This window comes from Callospermophilus lateralis, chromosome 6 (assembly GCF_048772815.1).
Source record: "Callospermophilus lateralis isolate mCalLat2 chromosome 6, mCalLat2.hap1, whole genome shotgun sequence".
NCBI lineage: Eukaryota > Metazoa > Chordata > Mammalia > Rodentia > Sciuridae > Callospermophilus > Callospermophilus lateralis.
This window is the reverse complement of record NC_135310.1, coordinates 56,474,746-56,496,967: the sequence shown is the minus strand read 5'-3', so window position 1 is coordinate 56,496,967 and position 22,222 is coordinate 56,474,746. Positions and strand designations below refer to the sequence as shown.

Here is a 22,222-nt window from a genome sequence, read left to right as displayed (position 1 = left end):
TTCTGATTTGGCTGTAGTTGTGAGGAGACCGCTTCATTGGAAAGAATAAGTTCAGAAGAAAAAATGCACCATAAATTTTTGTCTCTTAAGAGATGGGCATGTTTTACCAAAAAAAAAAAAAAATTGTCTCATTGTTCAAGTGTAGAGTTCCCTTTAAGTTGAACAGAAAACCTTTCTTATGTGTGTAATTATAAAGGAGTGTACAAAATCTTTTGAGGGAAATTTAAATATATTTTTTAAATATTTATTTGATGAACTATGATTTCCATAGTAAGTTCCTTTGGGGATAATGCATTTACTATTATGTCCTCATGGAACATGTAATCACTCTCTCCTCAGAACATTCTGGGGGGGGGGATGATTTGAGAAGATACTTCTTTAGTTAAAAATGAAAAGTTGCCAAATTTTTTATAAATTAAATACTTCAGTATGTCCACAGGGCTAGAGAAGAAACATCCTAAGGACAGGAATGGCTATGAGGGAGGTGGCTTGGGAGATGGTTTAGGAGTGTAGAGTTTCCATTTTGCCTTGGAACAAATTGTTTCTCTCAACAGCCAGGGGCACCTGGGGCCTGCAATTTTTGTGTGTGTGTGTGTGTGTGTGTGTGTTTATGTGTATGTGTTTATGTGTATGTGTTTATGTGTGTGTGTGTGTGTGTGTGTGTTTATGTGTATGTGTTTATGTGTATGTGTTTATGTGTATGTGTGTGTTTTACTTTTAAGCTTAACTTGTGGTGATCACTTATTGAAGACGCTCTAGGCTTTAGAAAACAGGCCTGAGGGCAGAATCTCAGACCTCACTTTTCTGGAGTTACGTACTCTAGTTTCTCGAGAGCTTTTTGGTTTTTCTCCCGCTCTCCCCCTCCCCTTCTCTCCTCTCCATTCCTCTCCCCGCTCTTCCTCTCTCCAGACTGGCTTCTGGCTCGCTAGCAGAAGGTCATTTGGCCCCAGTTGGGAGCCTTCTTGTGTTAATGGAGCAGCTCTGTCCGGTTGACATATTGCTGGAGAATTGGAGGGAGATGTTCCTCTGGGGGCTGGGAATTTCACACGTGTCGTTCACTTTAGACCATGTGTAAAATCCTTTGGCCTATATAGGTCTCTCTCTTAAAAACAGTCACACCTTTTTGCAAGTGACAGCTACTGGGGTGTACAGGACACTGTCTTCCCTCAGGTACTGTTTGGGCTTGGTGCACATACGCTGGCCGCAGAGGTAGCCGTGAGCTGGTGTGGTGGCAGCTTTGGCAGGCCCTCTTGAGTTTGACAGGTGCCTTCTTGAGGAGGGAGAGCAGCTTCAGCTTCACCCTGCTTTTGATGTCGGAAGATACTGAAATTCACAAGCCCTTTCATTCATCTTCGTCTTTTGGCATTGGGAGAACTATTAGGAAGCCACTCAGAATTCAGTCTTGTGTTTTGTTTCTTAATATTTTTTTAAGTTGTAAATGGACACCGTATCTTTCTTTATTTTTATGTGGTGCTGAGGATCCAACCCGGTGACACAGATAGCTGTTCCAGGCAAGTGTGAGGCAAGTGTTCTACCACTGAGATACAACCCTAGTTCTCAGTCTTATGTTTAAACAGCCTTATGATAAAGATTGGAAAATATATACCAGGAGAAGCCCATGCAGAGAGGGGAGGAATAGTTCTCTTCCTGTTTCTGCCACTGACCACGTCACCAATAAATCTCTTAGAATATTAGGTTTCTCATCTAGGACAGAATTGTGGGGTTTTAAAGGTGCAGATAATATGTCATTTTAAACGTGAGACCTAACATTCTGTGAAGTGGCTCTAGTGTGATAATGTGAAACTATAAAGAAACAGTGGCATACTAGTGCAGAGATCATTTGGAATGTATACCTAGGCTGCTTTCCAAGAGGGGTCAATCTGTGAGACCTATTGGGTTGATTTCTTAATGTTGTGGTTCTGTAGTATCTTTATAAGATTTATGTTTGAGGATAGGATTTCTAACCAAATGCAAGTAATAGCAGTTATCTATGTCACGTTCTTCTTGATACAGATCTTTCTCAGGGAATGTAACATGTGGTAAATGCATACTGTGTGGAGAGGGTATCATGGTATCTGCACTGTGACTTGAAGAGACAGGTATACTATGCACGTCATCTTTCCTTGGAATGCAGTGCCACTCAGCACTGACACTGCCCTGCCTGGGTTGTTAGTTTATAGCACACCTAAGCTCTCCTCTGGCTATCCCAGGAAGCATGGGGACAGCCTGAGCAGCTCCCACTTCAAGCAAGTACATTTATAAGTGGTTTTGAGGGAAGCCTTCTTTAACCATGGAGCTATGTGGAACAAATAAATGGCGCAAAAATCACTGGAATTACTACTTGTAATAATTAGCTCCATTAAACGCTGCTTTTCAGCATGTTCATGATGCTTGACAGTCAGTATTCTGTAAGGAACATTTTCTGTAGGTGGCATCGGCCCGGGTGCACCTGTGATCCTCTCAGGTTTACTGCTCTGTAGACAGATGAGAAAAATCGGCTGGTAGAGGCCCTTCTTTGCCCTTTTCCTCCCTGTTCCCACTGAGTTTCTTCTCTGCCCATGTCAGGCATTTCCCAGTCATGGAATTGGTCCCGCCTGTGGGTGAGCTGGCCACCTGGCGATGTGGTAGACCCCATGTTGGTGAAAATGATGAAGAAAACCTGAATTCGTTCATTGAAGTTTATTTGAGTATTTGCTGGGCACAGGGGAGAGAGATGAATCAAATAGGGTCTCCCCTTCAAGGGATACATGGCCTAGTTGGGAGAGTGGTGGCAGTGATGGTGACCATTTGTCCCAGACCAAAAGGCTGCCTTACCCACAAAGTTTGGAGCAAAGGCTTCATGTGATGTGACACCCTCACGTGGCTGGGTTTCCTGGACAACCCTGTTAGAGGGCCCCATTCCATCATCACAGGCTATTCTCCCTGTGTCTTGGGGCATAAAAATGCAGACCCTATGACTTCAGGAGCTCCAGACAAATAGGTCAGAGTTCAGGCTGAATCCAGATGCTGGTTTCTGCTAAATGTCCTGCAGGATCCTCGCGTTGGTTCATTTTTGGTTTGCAGAGCCGGCCAGGCCATCACGGTTGGATCTGAGCCAGCTGCCCGCTTCAGCACATTGTCCCTGAGGCTCTGCTTTAAGGGGAGCTGCAGATTAAAAAGGCCTCCCCTGCAGGTCCCTTGGAGTGAAGCAAGGACTTGTGGGGCTCATGTCAGAAGGCTGCCATAGTCATGGCTATGTGACATTGAGCTAGGTCACTCTTGAATCTCAGTTTGCTTTTCTGTAAAACCAGATTAAAATGTAACCTTCTGGCACAGTCCTCTTACAAGGACTAGCTCTGATATGGGCAGCTATCTTTTGGCATCTTTTTAAAGTCATTTAATGTTTAATGGGATTTTAAAAGGTTCCAGAAATTAATACAGAATGTAACAAGTAGTCAAGCCATCTTACTATGGGTAAAAAGAATGACTGTTCTCCTCGTAAACTAGAATCAATCAGGTTTCTTCTCATTAAACAACACGTGTCTGTTGGATGAAATTTTTTTTTTTTTAATTTCTAAAGTCGATGTTCCCTGGAAGTCCTGCCTACCAATCTGGATACCCTAGCAAAGCTGGTGTTTTCCACTTTAAAAGGGAACTTCTACTACATTTGGAATGGTGAGGCTGTATGTGGTACCATAGTGACCATTAGCATCTTTAAACGATTTCCTGAGCAGCCTGGCTATTTGGCTTCTGCTCTCCTTAGAGGGCCTTTTGGTCCCTGCAGGGACTAGACACAAGCGCCTGAAGGAGAAACTTCACCTGCCTCTTCCTGAGCCTCTCTTTTGTTGGGGGAAAAAACCTGGACCTCTCCCCTGTCAGGCCATTCAGAAATGTAAGCAGAAAGGGCCACTTAAAGTCATCCTGCTGACAGTGACTGGGCCTTCCTGCTCCAGAAAGCTGGTGGTTTATCTCTTGTGCCACAACTTGGGCACCAGGAAATACAGTCCCAATACCCTTAAGATCTCTTCCAACTCTGACATGGGTGAACCCACGAAACACAAGCCTGCTCTTCTCTAGATGTCTCCTCTAGGAAGCAGTGGCCAGGCCCCAGACTGGAGTGTGGGGGACCAACAGGGACCGGCAACCTAAGGTTTGGTCTGCTTTTGTTTCTTTCTCCCCCAGCGATTGATGTGGACCGTACTCTGTAATTCTAGGGTTTCTTCTTTTTAAATAACCTCTTTTTTGCTAAAAACCCATAACATTCATTTATTAAAGGATGGGAATCTCTTAGTCATGAAGTCTCAGGGGGTAATTCCAGGTTTCTGAAGGGCAAACTTTAATTGCCAGTCCTGGTTTGATTGAAGGTTTGCCTGTCGGCTCAACCTCTTTTTCCCTTTCCTCTTTCTCTCTGATGAAAGAAGAATTTGGCCACAAGATTTTTTTTTTTTTTTTAAGTATTCATATCTGTGTGGAGTGTTTGATTTGATCCCTTGGGGGAAATTAGTGACCAGGAAGAGGAGGCCCAACGGGTAGGAATGTTATGGGTTCCAAGGTCAGAATTCTAAATTAATTTCCACTGGCCCTCCATTTGTATTCATGCCACTGTAGTCCATTGGAACATTCATTGGTTGTTTGTATATTTAGAAATAACTAGAAAGTAGTACAGCCCAACAGAGTTATAAGAGTGAGGGCCTATGTGTTGGTGAGACCTGCTAGAAGGCGGCCCCTTGACTGAACTGAAAGTGCTGTCCCCCGACTAATTGCCTCAAGCTGAAGCACTCCCTGCCCCAGTCAAGCCAAGGCTGCCCTGCTGACTGGGGTGGGGCACTCTGGGGCAGAGACCCCTACAGTGCAGGTGCAGACCAAGCAGCTAGATGTGGGCCACAAAAGCCTCACAAGTCTAGAACAGCCTCACTCCAGGAGTCTGCATACCTGGCCTTGGTCACTGGCCCAGGGCAATCCTTTGTCTTTCTCAATCTTGGAGCCACACTTGAGTCCCTCCATTTAGTTCCCTGTTGGTTTTCTTCCTCCGTTGTGCCAGCATGATGGTTGCTTCTTGGCCACAATCTGTGTTGCCTGCATGTCCTGGTCACATCTTACAGGTGGATAAGGGCTTTGAACTATTTGTGAAGCTCAAAAAAGCTAACTTTGTGCTTTGAATTTCAGAATTACTTGGAAAAAAAATAGATTGTCTCTCAAAGCCCCCCATTGTATCTCTAGTAGGAAAAGAGGACTTTGGAAACCCCCTTCTTCCCTTCTGGATAGCTGGACCCTTGGGTGGGCCTGTGACTGCTGGACCTACACTTCACCCACCCTCAGGAGATCTAGGGCAGTCCAGCGTGCACACTCACATCAGTCAGCCCCCTGCCCCCACACACCCCAGTAAGCTCAGGGAAGAGCCACACAGGACAGTGTCATACCCAGAGAAGATATTCAGGTCATGACTCGTGTCTCTAAGCATATCCTCCTGAACTACAGTTCCCTTTCATTCTTTAAATGGTAAGGCACTTTATCAATGACAGCAACTTGAGATGTAGAGTTACAGGACTCCTGTTTGGGGGCCAGTGATAATGATGGGGTGTGCAGAAAGAAAGGAAGATGGCGAATTCTTTATTAAGTGCTTGAGAATCAGTTGGATGTTAAAATTGTACCTTGTATTGATTTCATCTTATACAAAATAGAAATTTTAGAAACTTAATTAGAAATCAGCCTCTCCCAAAAAAGTGTTACTAGTCTCTTTTTTTTTTTTTTAAGAAAGAGAGAGAGAGGGAGAGAGAGAGAATTTTTTAATATTTATTTTTTAGTATTTGGCGGACACAACATCTTTGTACGTGGTGCTGAGGATCGAACCCGGGCTGCACGCGTGCCAGGCGAGCGTGCTACCACTTGAGCCACATCCCCAGCCCCAGTGTTACTAATCTTTGCTCCTGTCCCATGAGTAATCGATTCTGCTGGGCTCCAGGAGACTTAGCCCTGGCAGATGTGAGTGGGTCATGAAGCTGTAGCAAGAAAGGAGGCTAAGCATTTGAATTGGCAGAGAGGAAAAGCAGGCCCTTCCAGAAGGACAGCTCTTTCATTTATTCAGCCAACATTTATCGTGCATCTATTTTATGCTGTCCCCTTTCCAGGATGCTTGGGACATCAAGGACACTATGCTTCCCTCACTGGAATGTCTGAGCTTTACCCTTAAATCACAGGTGCTCCCTAAGGGAGTTGATTTGAAGTCTTCACTCTGCTTTCAAGGAACTCATAGTCCATAAGGAAGTAATCATCCAGGCATTGAACAGTCAGGTGCCAGGTGAGAGACAAGGGGGTTCATTAAAGGGCAGCCTAGGGAGGGTGGGGCTGGAGGAGCCTCTGAAGGTGCAGGTGATGCACTCGGGTGGGGAGGAGGGCAGCCAGGCAAAGTGTCACTGACCCCTGAACCTGACTCATCAGACGAGCAGAGGGTTTTGTTCTCAGTGGTATTGGAAAGGAAAGTGTGGATGAGGACAGTGGAACTCAGTCCCACCGGTCTTTGCCAGCTAAAATTGCTGGATATCATAATTCAGGTCAATTAACCAGAGAGGATCCAAAGGTCCCTTAGGGCTTTTTGCCTTAAAAAATGGTTCTTTATAAGACTGTAATCCCAAATTATATGCTATTGTGTTTAGTTTGAAAAATCTAAGCATCTTAAGAAAATATGAAATCTCTTGTGATGTCTCTGTTGACAGTAAGGCACATGTTGATTAACACAATCCCTCCATGATGGATTTATGCAGAGGTAGGCCATTCATGATAAACTTACTCTGGCCACCAGTAACCCCTAGAGTTTAAGCAACAGAAAAGCCAGCGTGCCTCCGTGCAGCTCTCCGTCCTTCAGCTGTGATGTGCTAGGATGGCCCTTGCTCCTCATTTCCGCCATTTTTGTCAGCACAGCACAAGGGCGTCCACGAAAGGGTGTCCATGCTGGGTCAGGCTGTCCCAGAGACAATGGCTGTCAAGAGTCCTGTCTCCAGCCTTCTCCATCAGACTTCACCTGCCCCATGAGAAAGCCCAGGCCTCCTGGGAGGTGGCAACACAGAACACTTCCATGAGGTAGGATGTGCTTTCACCCTGACAAAGGTGGGTTGGTTGTAAGTAGTATAGTAGTCGGGTGTCTCTCTATATCATCCTGAATGTCACCCTTGCCATTAAAGCTGCTGCTTCTAAGCGTCCCTCACCTTCTTCATGTTTACTTGCCCATTAGAAAGTACAGGAGCCCGGGAGCCAGGTTCCTGGAAATTTGACTTTCCTTTTGGGAGGCTTCTCAACTGAATACCAACCTGGCCTCCAGCCTGCCTGAAACTTCTTTACCTGTTCTGTTTCCCTCATAAACTATTCAGTGCCTCAAGTGGCAAGTTGACAGCATTTGCCAAAATGGATTTTTATAGACCCTTGTTTGTCTCGGGCAGACGTAGGATATGGCTCTGTATGGCCAGCATTGCAAAGCTCAGGGCTGGACTTGCATTGGCTGGGCTCCTGCCATTGCTGAATATCAGGCTGGTTTTCGTCAATGTTCCAGACTCCTTCATCACCTAGTCCAACCTAGAAGATAATGAAAAATGACCAAGTCTGAGTGCTCATGTTTTCTTCAGCTACACAGGGTTTTGTCTGTGGAGATGAACCCCACAGGAACTGCTGCTATGCTGGCATTTCAAAATTAGACCCACACAAAAATGTTTCTCCCAGGGTGATACCAGCTCTGATATCCTTGCTGGATGCTGGCAGATGGCGGTGGCTCCTGATGGATTGGTGTTGCTCAGTCTTTCTGGGAGTAAAGGAGAGATGGTGGCAGGCAGGCATTTCTTTGTCCTGGAGTGAAATGGTCAAGCTCTGAAATACACCCTTTTCTTTGAACTCCATGTGAGGTCACCCAGATCGAGGGGTCCATTCCTTTTCTATCCTGAATCTTCCATTTTTAGTCCCCAGCTTGCCCTGGGAGTTGTGGGTTTGGCAGTTGTCCTTGTGTTTCCAAGTGAGGAGAGTTCTGTTTCACTTTAACTTTGTTTTTCAGGCAAACTTTGTGCCAAACATTTTTTTAATTCTAATGAGGAAGATGGCCGAAAACCTTCATGTGTGTGAGAATGTAAGGGTTTCAGCCTCATGGCATTTTTCTCCTGTCACATTTAGTACTGGGGTCTTCAATCCTTCTCTGCCAAGAAGATCAAAACCCTACTAACAAATGCATGTTGTTCACAGTGGAATTAAGCTGTGGGAGGTTGGCGGGGGGTGGGGGGTAGTTATGTTCCATTCCCAGATAAAGTCGATTTGAGTTATGTTTGGTGTGGTTTGGGAGGTGTCTCCCTCTCTCGGATGTCATGTGACTTGGTGATAATTAGGCAGAAGCTTGCCTTCCCTGCAGATGCTGGGATTACAGAGGGACTGCCTCTCACCAGAGACCAGATGACAGCATCCACGGATATTTTTAGAATGGGCCTCATCATTTATTTGGTCTCCTCATTTCATTTTCCTTGCATCTACAGCCCCGTGTCATAGTCAGTCATTGAGCAGGGAGGAGTAAGGGGATATCATCTACTTCTTCGTGACAGTCACCTGTGAGACAGGGCAGTGGTTCCACATGTATTGTCAGTTGATACATTGCCTAGTAACTGCAGAGTAACAGCTGTAATTCTGTTAGCTGTCTGCTACCTTTTCCTTTCAAAAGTTTTCCTTTATTCAGGTGTTTTTTAAACTGGCAGGGCCTCAGCGCACACACATCAACCTAAAAGGCCCTACTTGAATCCGTGAGAGTCATGTCAGCTTCCTTAAAACCCATGACACTCTCACCCAGTTGAGTCTCACTGAACTCCCAGCTTGGTGACTAGTTCCATCACTGACTGTGCACTGCCCCACGCCCTTGTGGTCCTTGACTGTGTCCCATAAACATGCCGTGAGCTTTAGAAGAGCCTCAGAAGTCTAAGCAGAGTTGCTGCTTCCTGTAGGATGATTGTTATAACTCAGGTCTTCGTTGTGAGTGGTGATCCTGGTTGTGCCTCTTAGAAGGATGACTCCATTTCTGTGTGACATTACCTGGTTCCTTTATGTTTTCACAGTGTTATAGTCCCTTTTCCTTCTATCACAGAGAACAACCAGTGGCCTTTCAGTTGCGTGGAATGAGGGTTTCTCTGTTAGATGTGTCCCCTATAAGAGCTGCCTCTCTGATAGCTGCCTCCCCTCTAGGCTCGTCCTGCAGACGCAGAGCTGGCTCCCTGCAAAGACCTCCCTGGGAGGGCACTGCCTAGCCCCCAGAGGACGCCTGTGACATAGCATCACAGGTAGCCCCACCCGTTCTGCAGAAAGAGAAAGTGATGATTAGTGCATCTCCTTTTTAATGATGACACTCCCAGAAGATTCTGGGCCTTTGCTGAGAGAACGGGAATGTATGTGGCCTGGGGATTGTTGTTGGTATGGCTTTGGACTGCCCCCGATGGGCCTCTTGCCCTGGTTTCAGGGCTGATAGGCCTGTCCTGCTTATAGCAATGTCATGTAGGGGTATCTGGACACCCCCATCTCCTTCCCCCTCACATTATCCTGCCCCCGCAGCACAGCAAGCTGCATGCTCTGCCTCTGTACTAGGGGAAATGAAGTGTCACCTTCCCAGTCCGCATTAGTTTCCGCAGCAGAATAATTAACACCAAAGGGAACTAGGGAGGGGGTCTGAATTAGGTAATACCTTGCCACTTCTCCCTTGGCACTTACAGAAAGTCAGGATTGGGACTTGGGGACCATAGCCCCTGATGACTAATTGCATAGTGATGTTACACTGTGATCTATCAAGTGTTATTATTGAAGGAAAAAACCAAATCTCCTTCAGAGGACCTTATTTGTGAACCCCTATCTGATCATGCCTTGGGGCCCAGGTGAAGGACTTAGGTAGCACCAGCTCTAAGAGGCCTGAGTCCTCACAGATACCGATCTGGGATTTACTTGAGCTTTTTCTCCCCTGAAATTAATAACCTATTATTTTATAGACCGAAATAATATTGTGTAGTCACTTAACAAAGCAGAGAATACGTCCCAAAAAACCACTGGCCAGGGAAACGAAAGACTAGGGATTCATGGAAAGAAAAAGCCTTTCTTTTCCTGCTTGATTGTCTCTCTCTCTCCATTGAAACAACCTAACTCCTTCTCTTTGGATCTATATCAAAAGTAAGACAGACCGTAGATACGTAGCATTCTGAATACTAGGCCCTGCTGTCTTTGCAAATGTGGGAATGAAAGGTAAGATTGACGGCAGGACAGAGTCATGAAAAGACTGAAGTCACAAGGACACTTGGAAATTCCAAGTGGACGTAGAGTATCTCCTCCTGGTGGAGACAAACCTGTACGTAACATGGTGTGTGAGCATCATCTGGTGTATTTCCATCACTTAGTCCCATGGTCTGAGTTTATGGTGCTTCACTACTACTTTTCTATCCAGTTCTTGGTCTTGAGCTTTTTCTCTTTTACCACCATGACAGCCAATACTGTCTCTGTAAACAAAAGATCTTTTGTCTTGAGCCCTGTCACATCAGTTTATTTAACTATAGCCTAGTACTGAGTAGTCTCCCTTTTCCTTTTTCTTCTTCTTCTTCTTTTTTTTTTTTTTTTTGTTGTTGTTTGTTTGTTTGTTTGTTAATCCTTTTTTGGGCTCATTGGTCACAAGAAATCTGATAGACTTTTCTAAATTCAGGTGCTCTGGGAGGACCTTCACCATGCCTTTCCTTTGAAGACTGTTAGAGACAAAATAATAATAGTAATGTTGTTATTTGTTAAACAGATGTTTGTGGGAAATTGTTTGGCTCTATGTGTATTATATAATTATGTTTATTTTGTGATAGTTTTTTTAATGTAAAAATCTAAGATAGCCTACTGAGAGGTGACTTGCTGTTCTTATGGTGGGGAAGTCAAGACTACCCACACCCTATAGTGCAGACGTACTAAGCCTCTGTAGAATGTAGTCGTGTCATCAGGGAGTTGAGGGAAAACGCGTCCAGCAAGTTCATTTGGGCTGCCTGGCTGGTGGGGAAGAACCAGAGAAGCTTAGCTGGTTTACTTTGGGTGACCAGCTTGCCTGGTTTGGGCATGAAAGTTCCATGTCCCCGGGAAACCTCTCAGTCCAAAAATCCAGAACAAAATCTCATTTGCACCCTGGACATCCCTAACTTAACAGGGCTAAAACACCTCTAATGTGCTCTTTGTTGGCTTCCCAAAGTTAATGACACCCATTTCCTTTGAGCCTTTCAACTTTGGAGCACTTTATAATTAGGACAAAATAAGAAATAAGGTAAGTCATCTTCCTGCTTAATCCTTAGATTTTTCAGACCTTTGAAATGCTTTCCTGGTGTGCCCTGGGTGGGGCGAGGAGACAGGAGGCTGATGAGGCCGCCTCCCAGGTGCCCACTCTTGCTATTTGAAGTCCTTAATGATGTGTGGTCTTCTTTCTCCTCTTTTAGACCCTCAAACTGACACAAGACCTACAGAGAAAACCCTTTGCCAAATCTGCTCTCAGCAAGTGGACAGTGATACCGTTTACAGCTTAACACCTTTGTGAATCCCGCGCCATTTTCCTAACCCAGCAGAGACTGTTAATGGCCCCTTACCCGGGTGAAGTACTTACCCTTGGAACTGAACTCTATAAAGTATGCAAAATCTTCCTCATACGGGGTGGCGAGCCCACCTGCCAGCAGAGGACAGCCCTGTCAGCACCCAATCTCCTTCAGAGCACACCGTGAGCCCCACTGGCAATTCTGTGGTGTTTTAATATCGCGATGGTTTATGGGATGTTTTCAGTGTCATTTTGTGTTTGTTTTCCTTTGACCTTCTGAGTTTTTCACACGCATTAACTTGCAGTATTTTTCTGTTCAAATGTTCACCGTCCTTCCCCTGGCAAATTTTAAAACAGAAGGAAAATGTTGTACCAGTTACCAGTCTGGCTTCGGGCGTCACAAGCCCCCGAGCCCGTGGAACTCCATAAACTAACACATTACACAAACTAGAGGGGGATTTTCTTTCTTCTTTTGTTTGGTAGAAAATTACCCTTTTCTAAAAACTGAACAATGGCACAATTGTTCGCTGTGCGCGCCTGTCCAGGACTGAGCACGCACAGGCGAGCCGAGTGGAGCGCGCGTCTGACCCAGTGTGTTTCCAAGTCTTGAGTCAGGGTGGTCTGTGGACGAGACCCCCAGTGCCTGCTCCGCAGCTGCAGGTCAGTAGGGCCTGTGGTCTCCTCAGCTAATGCAGTGGACAGCGTTGGCCTCTCGGTTAGAAACTAGATCTTTTCAGGAAAGAAGTCAGCTCAGTTGTCCACTCATTGCCAAAAGCCACTAAAGGATTTAGTTTAAGGAGAAAAGTGTCCTGTTTTGTTTTGCAGAAGAAATGAACTTGCAGGTGAGCATGAAGCTTGCAGTGAGAAATGTGTGAAGAGGACAAACCAAGTCAATGCTAAGGCAGGTCTAACTTCACTGTTTTTAAAGTACACATCCTTGATTATTTTCAGCCTTGCTGTGTATAATCTGATCTTCTAGAAGTGTATGAGTGAAAGGCAATAGCCTACAAACTGATTTTTTTTATATAAGTTAGGTTATAATTGTACGAGTGACACATGGAAGTACAAGATAGGGCAGTTTTGATTTTCCTTTTTTCTTTCTTTTTTTAAAAACTTTCCTGCTTCTGTGGGTTTCAATTTGTTTTGTTTTCAAAAAGTTATGGTGCTGTATAGGTGCTTTCTGTTTAACCTAGAAAGTGTGATATATTCATTGCCCCCTTTGGTAGACAGAAGAGTTGGGAACACATTTGGTACCTATGAAACTGGTGTGACGACGCTCTGATTAGCACAGCATATACATACTTCTCCAAAGTGATACATGAAGACTTTTTTTGCATAAAAAGCATTAGGCAAATAAATGTATAAATATATTTTATCATGTACAGTACAAAAGTGGAACCTTGTGCATGGGCGTTAGGAATACAGGCTAGTATTTCAGCACAGTCTTTCCTGCTTGATTTCCCCTCGATGCTTGCACCGTGGCAGTGAGCACCAACACAGACATGCCACCCGACCCCCGCACCCACCACCACCAGGGACCCTTTGTGCACCTTTGCTTTGTAACCCCTCTGGGGCGGGGGGCATATTGGTGGTAAGCACAGCTCCTAGCATAATGAGAGTTCCATTTGGTATTGTCACACGTCTCTCCTGCCTCGCTTGGATTGTCACGTTTGAGCGATGGCCCTGTCAATTTCACCCTGCCTTTTACTAAATCTGTAAATTGTCGTGCAATTGTGGTTATGGTAGACCTATAGCATATTGCCTTTTCTGAACTGCTTACATGTTTATAATCTTCATTTTAAAAGTATGTATGATTTTTTAAAAATATGTATTCTATTCACGTGGTCTGCTTGTCAGTGAGCCGGACTTGCCTACTATATTCCTTTATGATAACGCTAGCTACTTCCTTGGTTCTTTACTTGTCTGATGTACGCGAGAACTTTCCAGTGTCAGCAAAGGAGGGCTGCCTCTCTGGCTCCCTAGGTGATGGTGCCGGGGTGGGGGCCCCTGCAGAGCCAGTGGCAGCAGCTGGGAGGGAAGCAGGGGAAGGGGTATGGAGAGAAGTCAGACATGAGGGAGGATCCCGAGTGCTTCCAACAGGAGGGCCTGAGAATTTCTCTCCTGAGCTCAAAGAAACAAGCAAACTCACAACTAAGGTACTTGCCTATGCAGCTTTACGGACCCTGGGAGCTGCTCCCGGAGCAAGAAAGGCAACTCTCCAGTGTGTTCCAGCTTGGAAATGTTGAAGTTCTTTCAGACATGTGGCATCTCGCTGGTTCTCTGCTTTTCCAATGTTTGTTGGATTTCAGGCACAATGTCCTACAAAATGTCCTAGAACCCGATTATAACTCAATGTGAAACAGCTGAGGGAGGGACAGAGGGGCATGAGGGACAGGGCAGCCACAGAATAGATCAGGAAAATGGAGGGGGAATGCTTTGATTTTGTTTTGTTTTGTTAAATAATTCAATCAGCATCTACACATAGAGTGTTGTGGAGAGCTGAGACCAGAGCCTGGTCAAAGGCAGCATCAGCACCATGAGCCCACCAGGCCCAGGAGAGGTTCGTCCAGGCTCTCTGCACCACCCCTTGAGCTCAGTCCAAGGCCCATTAGACTAGGGAGAGGTGTGGCCGGAACCCTCTGTCCTTTATATCAAGACCCTGCTTTCAGGATGGGTCAACATTGCATTTTGAGTGTCTTGTATCCCTAACAACGAATGTTCTGATCTGGAGCACCTCACCGGATTACTTAGCAGCCTGGGCCAGGGGCTGTAATGTTTGAGTCCTGAGAAGAGCCATGCGGCTCGGCTCTCAGCCTCCCAGTGAGCTGCCTGCCTTGTGATGGGAAGTTAGCAAGCAGTGAACCTAGTGTTGACATGCACCCTGGGGTTCCCAGGTTCTCCTCGGGCTCCAGACCTTGATACCTGTACCAAAGCCAGAAAAGAGCTTTATCGCAAGCCTTCGCTGCCCCGGCATGAGGACTGACTGTCGGGCTCAGCACACCCCATTAACTGTGAATGCCCCTGAGGCTGGTTTCCTTTATTGAATCCTCTGCAACATAATGAATGGTGAACACATTCAAAAACTTGTTTTCAGGAGTCTGTCTCTCCTGTTACTAGGAGGACCATGCACACATGTGTACTACGAGGTGGACTTTGTTTTCAATGTTGATTTTTAGCATCATGTATGTCACTTCCCCACCCTGAAGAGAGGACATTGTAGCTCACTACTCAGGACAGGTTTGCCCCATCTCAGGGTGTGACTTCAGGTGGCTTCCAAACTTGTACTCAGTTTAAGGATCTTAGGGACAGACTTTGCCTCTACCTAATGAACTCCATCCATTTAGAGAATAAAGAACTTTTGATTCTCTTGGAAAAGACCATCAAGAATAAAGCGGTCAAAAAGCAAGTCCTCTTATCCACGTGTTGGCACCAAGGGCTGATGAGAGGAAATAAAAATGTTACCCTTTCTTCCTCTCTAAAATCAAAAAGAAAATTCTTGAGAGCCCTGAACTCTGATTTTTCTTTTTTCGTGCTGTATTTGGGAAACATCATATAATGAGACGTAATGTGATTTTTTTTTTTTTTAATTAAGAAAAGCAAATTCTTCTGTAGAAATGCAATCACTGGTAAAGAGGTATGAAGAAGTAGCCCCTTCCGGAGCCCAGCAGAGGCAGGGCATGAGGGGAGAATAAAATTCTTGTGGAGTCGTGTCCATCAGACAGGATCTTAAAGGCCCAAGTAACCGAAAAGAGTGTGTGATATTTGATCAAATTCCTAAGTGGGTAACATATTTTGTAGGTTGAAATATTTTCCTCTTGTTTAATTTTATTCTTCTGTGTTTTTCTTTGATGAGTGAATGATTGCAAGGCCTCTGCCACACTCCAGAAATACTTGTGTGACTGCTTTTTAAAAGAAGAAGAAGAAGAAAAAAAAAAAAACTGTGTGTCTGATTACTTTTTTCTCTAAAATTATCTCATTGCCTGGCAATCAGTCTTCTCTTGTATACTTGTCCTAGCACATTATGTATGCGGGAAATGTAAACAGATGTGAAGGAGGACCAGAAAAATTAGTGAATATTAAAAAAAATGTATTGTGCATTTTGGCTTCACATGTTTAACTTTTTTTTAAGAAAAAAAAGTTGCATGAATGGAAAAAAATCTGTATACAGTATCTGTAAAACTGTCTTTATCTGTTTCAATTTCTTGCTCATACCCTATACAAACTAGAGTTAAATATGGTGCATGGCCATATTCAAACACCCAAGAATCAAGTAGTTCATCCTTTGGTTTGAAGCACCTCATCGTTTCTTTCAAAGCGAACACTATCACATCGCATTTTTATGAGGATTTTGTCTAACTCTGTGTTGCCATGAATTAACTCTGCAGCCTTTCTTCTCAAGGATCAAAACCAGTATGATTTGGGAATCTTCCCCTTTCCAAACGAAATGGAGATGCAGTACTTACTTTCCTTGGTGTTTGTAGATATTGCCTTGTGTATTCCATTTAAAACTGTAATCTAGTTTGTAAAAGAGATGGTGACGCATGTAAATAAAGCATCGATGACACTCTTGTCTTACTCCAAGAAGTCTTTTTACCTAACCCTAGGAATGCAGTGCTGAGTTTATCTCGAGGTCTTCCGTAGGATTGCCTCTCAGGCTACAACGGTACAGTGCTGAGACTCTCGCGTAATCTGTAAGTGAACCCAGCAACATTTTTATCTGGCCCACTTTTTTTTTTTTTTTTTTCCAATCAGGAATTGAACCCAAGGTGCTTTACCACTGAGCCACATTCCCAGCTGTTTTTGAAAAAAAAAAATTTTTTTTTTTCTTAATTTGAGACAGGGTCTTGCTAAGTTAATTCGGGCCTCACTAAGTTGCTGAGACTCGTCTAGAACTTGTGATCCTCCTGCCTCAGTCTTCCGAGTCACTAGGATTACAGGCATTGACCCCTGTGCCTAGCTTCTGGCCCACTTTTGACCTCCACAGACAGCCAGACAATTTAATAAATTCGGATTTATGAAGTTCATGTTTGCCAGGGGTCTCTCTTGGTGTGTGTTGAGTCCTACGGCCCCAAAGAGGCGGGAATTGGATTCCACCTTCACGACTGCCAGAGGTTTTAACCTGCAAGTGATCTGAGCCTAATGAGGTCCTCCTCATGTGAGTCCAGCAAATGAGTGTCAGTCATGTGCAGGGCCCTCCTACACGTTGAAAGGCAAACAGTGCTTCAGCCTTCTGAGGGCAACAGCGTACGTTTTTCCTTTGTGTGTACATTAGTGCCTCCTTGTTAGGAGGGACGCCGCCCTGTTGTAAAACTATTCTTAGTAGCCTTGATTGTGCCTCTTAATAGACGGGCTGTAAAAATTATGGCACTTACAGTAACCCCCAGAATTCTGGTTTAAAGGTCCCAAGCAACACGATGGGCTTTAGATCAGAGAGCTGAGAGGGCTTGAAAGCTGGCTCTTTGGGATGAGTTCTATTTTGGTGGAGACTCATGCTTTTGTCGGGTTTTCCTTGCCTTTTCTTTTAATAAAAAGGTAAAACATCACCATCTTCTGATACCAATGCCTGCTAGGAAAGGGTTTTTATGTGAGATTGCTTCTCAGTTTTTATTCTCTCAAAAGGGTAAAGATGGAAATCTACTGTCATTTGTCCTAAGGGTCTTAGAGTTTTCCAAAGCCGTGTAAAAATGCAACCAAAACTTGCTAGAGTTAACTCTGATCAGCAGAGTCAAGTCAGTGTCGGATGCAGTGATGGTCCAGCTGGGCTCCCTCACCTCCCAGAATTCCAAAGGGGAGCTGTCACCCCAAAGGAAACAAGTCTGGTCTCCTTGGCCCCAAACCACACACCCTGGCCTATTCATAGTGAGATTGCACAACCATCTGGAGGACAGCCCAGCTGGGCATGGGACAGCAGTGCTGGACCAAGCCCTAGGCCAGGGTGCTCTGGACAAGCCTGCCAGCCTTCAAAGCAGAGCTGTCCCCAAAGCTCTGGGGTCTCACTGACGCCTCCCAAGGAGGGAAATGGCTCCTCCAAAGGAGAAGCTCTACAACTAATAGCCTCCCCCTGCTCTACTGTGCAGGGTGGCACTGAAGAGGGGGGGTCCTCCGTTCCTGCACACAGAAGCCAGGAGGCAGGTGCTGACAACAGAGGAAGCTTACAAGTGGGGAGTCGGTGTCAAGGGGCCGGGAGGGAAACAGCCTTCAAATAGGTCCACCTCGACTGGCACCCAGCCCTACAGGTCACCAGCCCGACAGGGATAAGTGAGTCAATTACTTCTCTGAGCCTCAGTCTTGCTGGCATTGCAATGGAGTCAAGGCTGCCTGTCTTGCAAGGTCATGCAGACAACCTGAGAATGTGCCCGGAAGTCTCTGAGCCACACTTCAAGCAAGTCCAGAGCAAGCCCTTCATACAGTCCTCTTCACCATTGACCATCTCATTGGCACCCACTCCAGGGGCAACTGGGGGTTTTACCATATAGGAACATGATCCAGCGATCCCATCAGTATAACTAGATGTGAAGTAATCAAGTACAGAAACTACCCAGGCCTTAACGTTTGCCAGCCTTGCTTTCTTTGATGCTCTTTAGGGTCTTTCAGGAGACGCTGGGCTCATGTTCTGCTTCCTCCATACTGTGTACCAGAGAATCATGGTCATAGTCTCCAAAATTTGAATCCTTGAAAGACATAGTCAAAGGAATCGTTTCTGGCCCTTGCTCTGCCACCAAGAACTGTGGGTCCCTGAGTGCATCATTTCTATTGCTCTGGTGTGGGTTTCCCCATTTGCCAAGTCTACTTCCTGCACACCCCTGACTTCATAAAGGGATGCCGCGGAGCCTAAAAAAGGAGCTCCACTCTGCGAACCACTGCGTGCTTGCGTGTAGCAAAACAACAGATCCTGTTTTGAGTGGGGCGGGGAGGTGTTGGTAAAGGTTAATACATTGGTTTTCCAGAAGGGAAACTGAGGCAGACTTCAATGTGGGCTCAAAGAGTCACTGTTCCTAAAGGGTAACCCCCCTTTCTGGCTCAGTCCTCCAATGCCTCCCGCCTAAAGTAGTGGCACCCTGGGGAGGGAGCTGGGGTAGCAAGTGCATCCTAAGGGCCAAGGAGAGAAGTGAGAAAGGGAAAAGGATGAGAGAAAGGGGACTTGGAGATGGGGATGAAGAAGGGCCAGGAGGACAGGAATGGGATGGAACGGGGAGAGAGTGGCTTATTTCATGTTGTCCATTTCAGAGGAGGTGGTGCCCCCTACACAGATGTCAGCCCTGCAGAGTGGCTGGTTCCCAAAGAAGTGACCTGAGGCAGGGACCTGTGTGGCCCAGTTGGATCATCTGCCTGATGCAGATAGGAGGCCAGGAGAATTTGCTGCTAGTCTGAAGAGGTTTGGAAATGGCAGCAGCTGGAAGCTGTCCCCTGGTGTTTCTGTGTATGTGTGTGAGAGAGACAGACAGACAGGGACAGAGAGACCGGAAGAGAGAACAGGAGCGCTCTGATGTTGCTGTCTACAGGAAGGGCCCAGATGGACCCCTTCCTGCCCAGAGCACTGTTGCAGCCCTGCCAAGTGTTTGGGGAAGAATGTAATTAAAGAGCACCAACCAGGGTGGCTTGAGCTTTAATTGCCATGTTTGTCCCTCCCTGAGTGCAAGGGTCCTGGCCTCCTCTCACAAGGCCCAGCTATGCCCTGAGCTGGTTCCACCTCTGGAGGAATAAAAACATCTTCCCTGGGCAGTGTGGCCACTGCACAGCCTGATTTATGTTTCTTCTTATAGAAGTCACTCATTAACATAGACTCAAATGCAAATCAAGCTTATAATGGTGAGCTTCTGTGTAGTATAAGTGCACCACACACCACAAGAACACAATTTCTTCTCCTTCTCCTTCTCCTTCTCCTTCTCTTCTCCTTCTTTTTTTAATTGTACCAAGGATTGAACCAGAGGTGCTTAACCACTGAGCCACATCCCCAGTCCTTTTTTTAAAATATTTTATTTAGAGACAGGGGTTTGCTGGGTTGCTCAGAGCCTTGCTAAGTTGCTGAGACTGGCTTTGTACTTGTGATCCTCCTGCCTCAGCCTCCCGAGTCACTGGGATTATAAACAGGCGCCCCTGAGCCCCACAAGAACACATTTTTTTTGTGTGAGAACAGGCCCCCACTGTAGTGTGAGGCACAGTCCATCTTCAGAGTTAGATGCAGTGGAGGGGCTTTAGCTGTTCTGAGATACAGGGTCCTTGTCTATTTCATGAGGGGTACTGATAATACCTCCCTTGAGGAGTCTTATGAGGAAATGCAAATTCCTATCTCCCTATTCACCCTTGATTATTAGTTATTGAGGGCCATCTGTGGGCCAGTACTGTGCCAGAGTTAGTGGTTAGAGCTTAAGGTTTAGAAGGTAAAGGCCAACGTATTAGCATTTACCATTGAATTGGCCACTGGCTTTGCCTGTACCTAACCCCCTAAGCTTCTATTTTCTTATCTGCAAAACAGACATAATAACATAACCCTACCTTATTGTGTCACCATGAGGATTAAATGAGATGCTGCATGAACAGCACTTAGAACCTGCTTAAAAATTAGCTATATTGATTAATACAGTGGAGTCGCTCAATCATAGACCATAGATCTTGTAATTTGGTTTTCTAAAATATATACTCAAGTTCCCTTTTCTCTCTTCCATTCTTTTCCCTTTCTCACTCCTTTCCCCATCTCTTAGCCTGCACCCTCTACCCCAGCTCCACCCCAAGGTCCCACTACCATAACTGTACCCTATCCAATGATAAGGGAAAGCAGATTTTTCCATATGTGGTCTTTGGATCACATGTATCAGAAAGGCATGAGGGAACAACCTAAACTTTCCAATACCTTGGGCCCATTCCAGAAGGACTGAATCAGAACTCCACGGAGCCCCAAATTCAATGTTTGAGAACATTATCTCCCATGATTCTGAAGTACACTAAATTTTGGATATCCTTGGGGGGTCAAAGGTAAATATCTTGTGTGTAGGCAGAATAATAGCTCCTCAAAGACCACATCCTGACCCCTGGAATCCATGAATATGTTTAGATTATAAAGCAAATGGGGGCTAGGGATTTTTTTTTTCTTTTTTTCTTAAGCTGCTTTTTTTTTTTTTTTTAAGGGTCATGGATTAATCAACATTATTTTTTGTTTGTTTTGTTTGTTTTTAGTCATAGATAAACACAATACTTTTATTTTGTTTTTTTATATGTGGTGCTGAGGATCAAACTCAGGCCTCACATGTGGGAGGCAAGTGCTCTCCAGTGAGCCATAACCCCAGTCCCCAAGCCTTGTATCCGTTGACTTGTGTGTGTGTGTGTGATGCTGGGGATGGAACCTAGGGCCTTGTGCATGCAAGGCAAGCACACTGCCAACTGAGCTATATCCCCTTCCTTCAACAGATTTTTATTAAAAATAAGATTATCTGGGTAGCCCAATGTCATCACAAGGCTCTGAAATAGGGTAGGAAATCAGAATTAAACGGAGATCAGCCAGAGAGATGGCAGCATGAGAAAGACTCCGCGGGCACTGCTGCCTTTGAAGATGGAGGAAAGGCCACACATGAAGCCCCAAGGGCAAGCCTTCAGACACTGGGAAAGGCAAGGAACAGCGTCCTCACCAGGGCCTCTGGGAGGGACCATCCCTGCCAGTGCCTCCTTGATTCCAGTTCAGTGAGAGCCATTCTGGACTTCTGACCTCTGGACTCGCAAGGTAACAAAATTTGTTGTTGGTTTAAGCCACTAAGGGGCTTAAATCCTGTGGCTCTTAAGAAGAGCCATAGGAAATGATTATGTCCTTTACATCAGGCTGGATTTATGCTACTGGATCTGGAGGAGCTGATGAGGTCCAGACCTGGGCTTGAACTGTTGCATGGCTCATGGGCTGTCCTCTCTGCTGCTGACCGCCCTCTGCCATTTGTTCCTGTTCATTGACACTCTGGTGCTCAGACAGCTGTTGAACAAGATTCTTATGTGTTCAGGGGGCTGAGGGTCTACAAATTGCAAACATCCTGCAGGTCCAAGGACTTTAATCATGTTTTCAACCCAGAGTACCTAGAGCACCTAAAAATGGCCCAGGTGGCTCCTTCCAGAACCCTGAGGAAAGGAGCAGAACTAGGCCAGGAGACTTCCAACCAGAGTAGGACACTCCTCCCCACCCCAGATCCCCTTAAGATGGGAACATGGGGGTATTAGGTGCAGGACAGGGTGAACTAAATTGTCTGCAGGGCAGGCTGAATGAATGTTAGCTGCAGGATAATCCACACACTCAAACCCCACCTCTGTCTGGTCCTTTATCACCTGTTTGCATCAAGTCTGAACACTCAACCCCCACTCAAGGCTGAGCACTCAACCCCCCTTGTGCCAACAAGGTGGCTTGCAGACCCAGAAACCCCATTAGATTTGGGCTATAAAACTCCCTCCTTCCGGGCCCCTCTCTCTTGCTCTGTCTCTCTCTCTCTCTCCTCTTTTGCACTGCTGCAATAAAGATATCTTGGTCGCTCTGAGTGTTGTGGCCACTTTCCTTTCAGGCGGCAGCCCTCACACCCTCTCCCAGGGCGGGCACAGACATGGACTCATTCGGTATGGAGCCTTTCACATCTGGCTCCTTCACTTAGTCCAGGGCGTTTGAGATTCATCCATAGTAAACCTTCTGGTGACCTCCAAAATCATAAAACTATCACGGTTTTATAG

At 45.6% G+C, this 22,222-nt stretch overlaps 1 protein-coding gene across 3 annotated transcripts in view; it reads left to right on the top strand.

Moving 5' to 3' along the window:
• The window catches only part of Foxo3 (forkhead box O3), a 122,196-nt gene extending 106,099 nt beyond the window's left edge, over positions 1-16,097 (top strand). For all 3 annotated transcript variants that reach the window (XM_076858372.1, XM_076858371.1, XM_076858373.1), the window contains one exon: positions 11,436-16,097. The gene's annotated coding sequence lies outside the window, so the exon portion shown is untranslated. The remainder of the gene's footprint in view (positions 1-11,435) is intronic.
• The last annotated feature ends 6,125 nt before the right edge of the window (positions 16,098-22,222 follow it).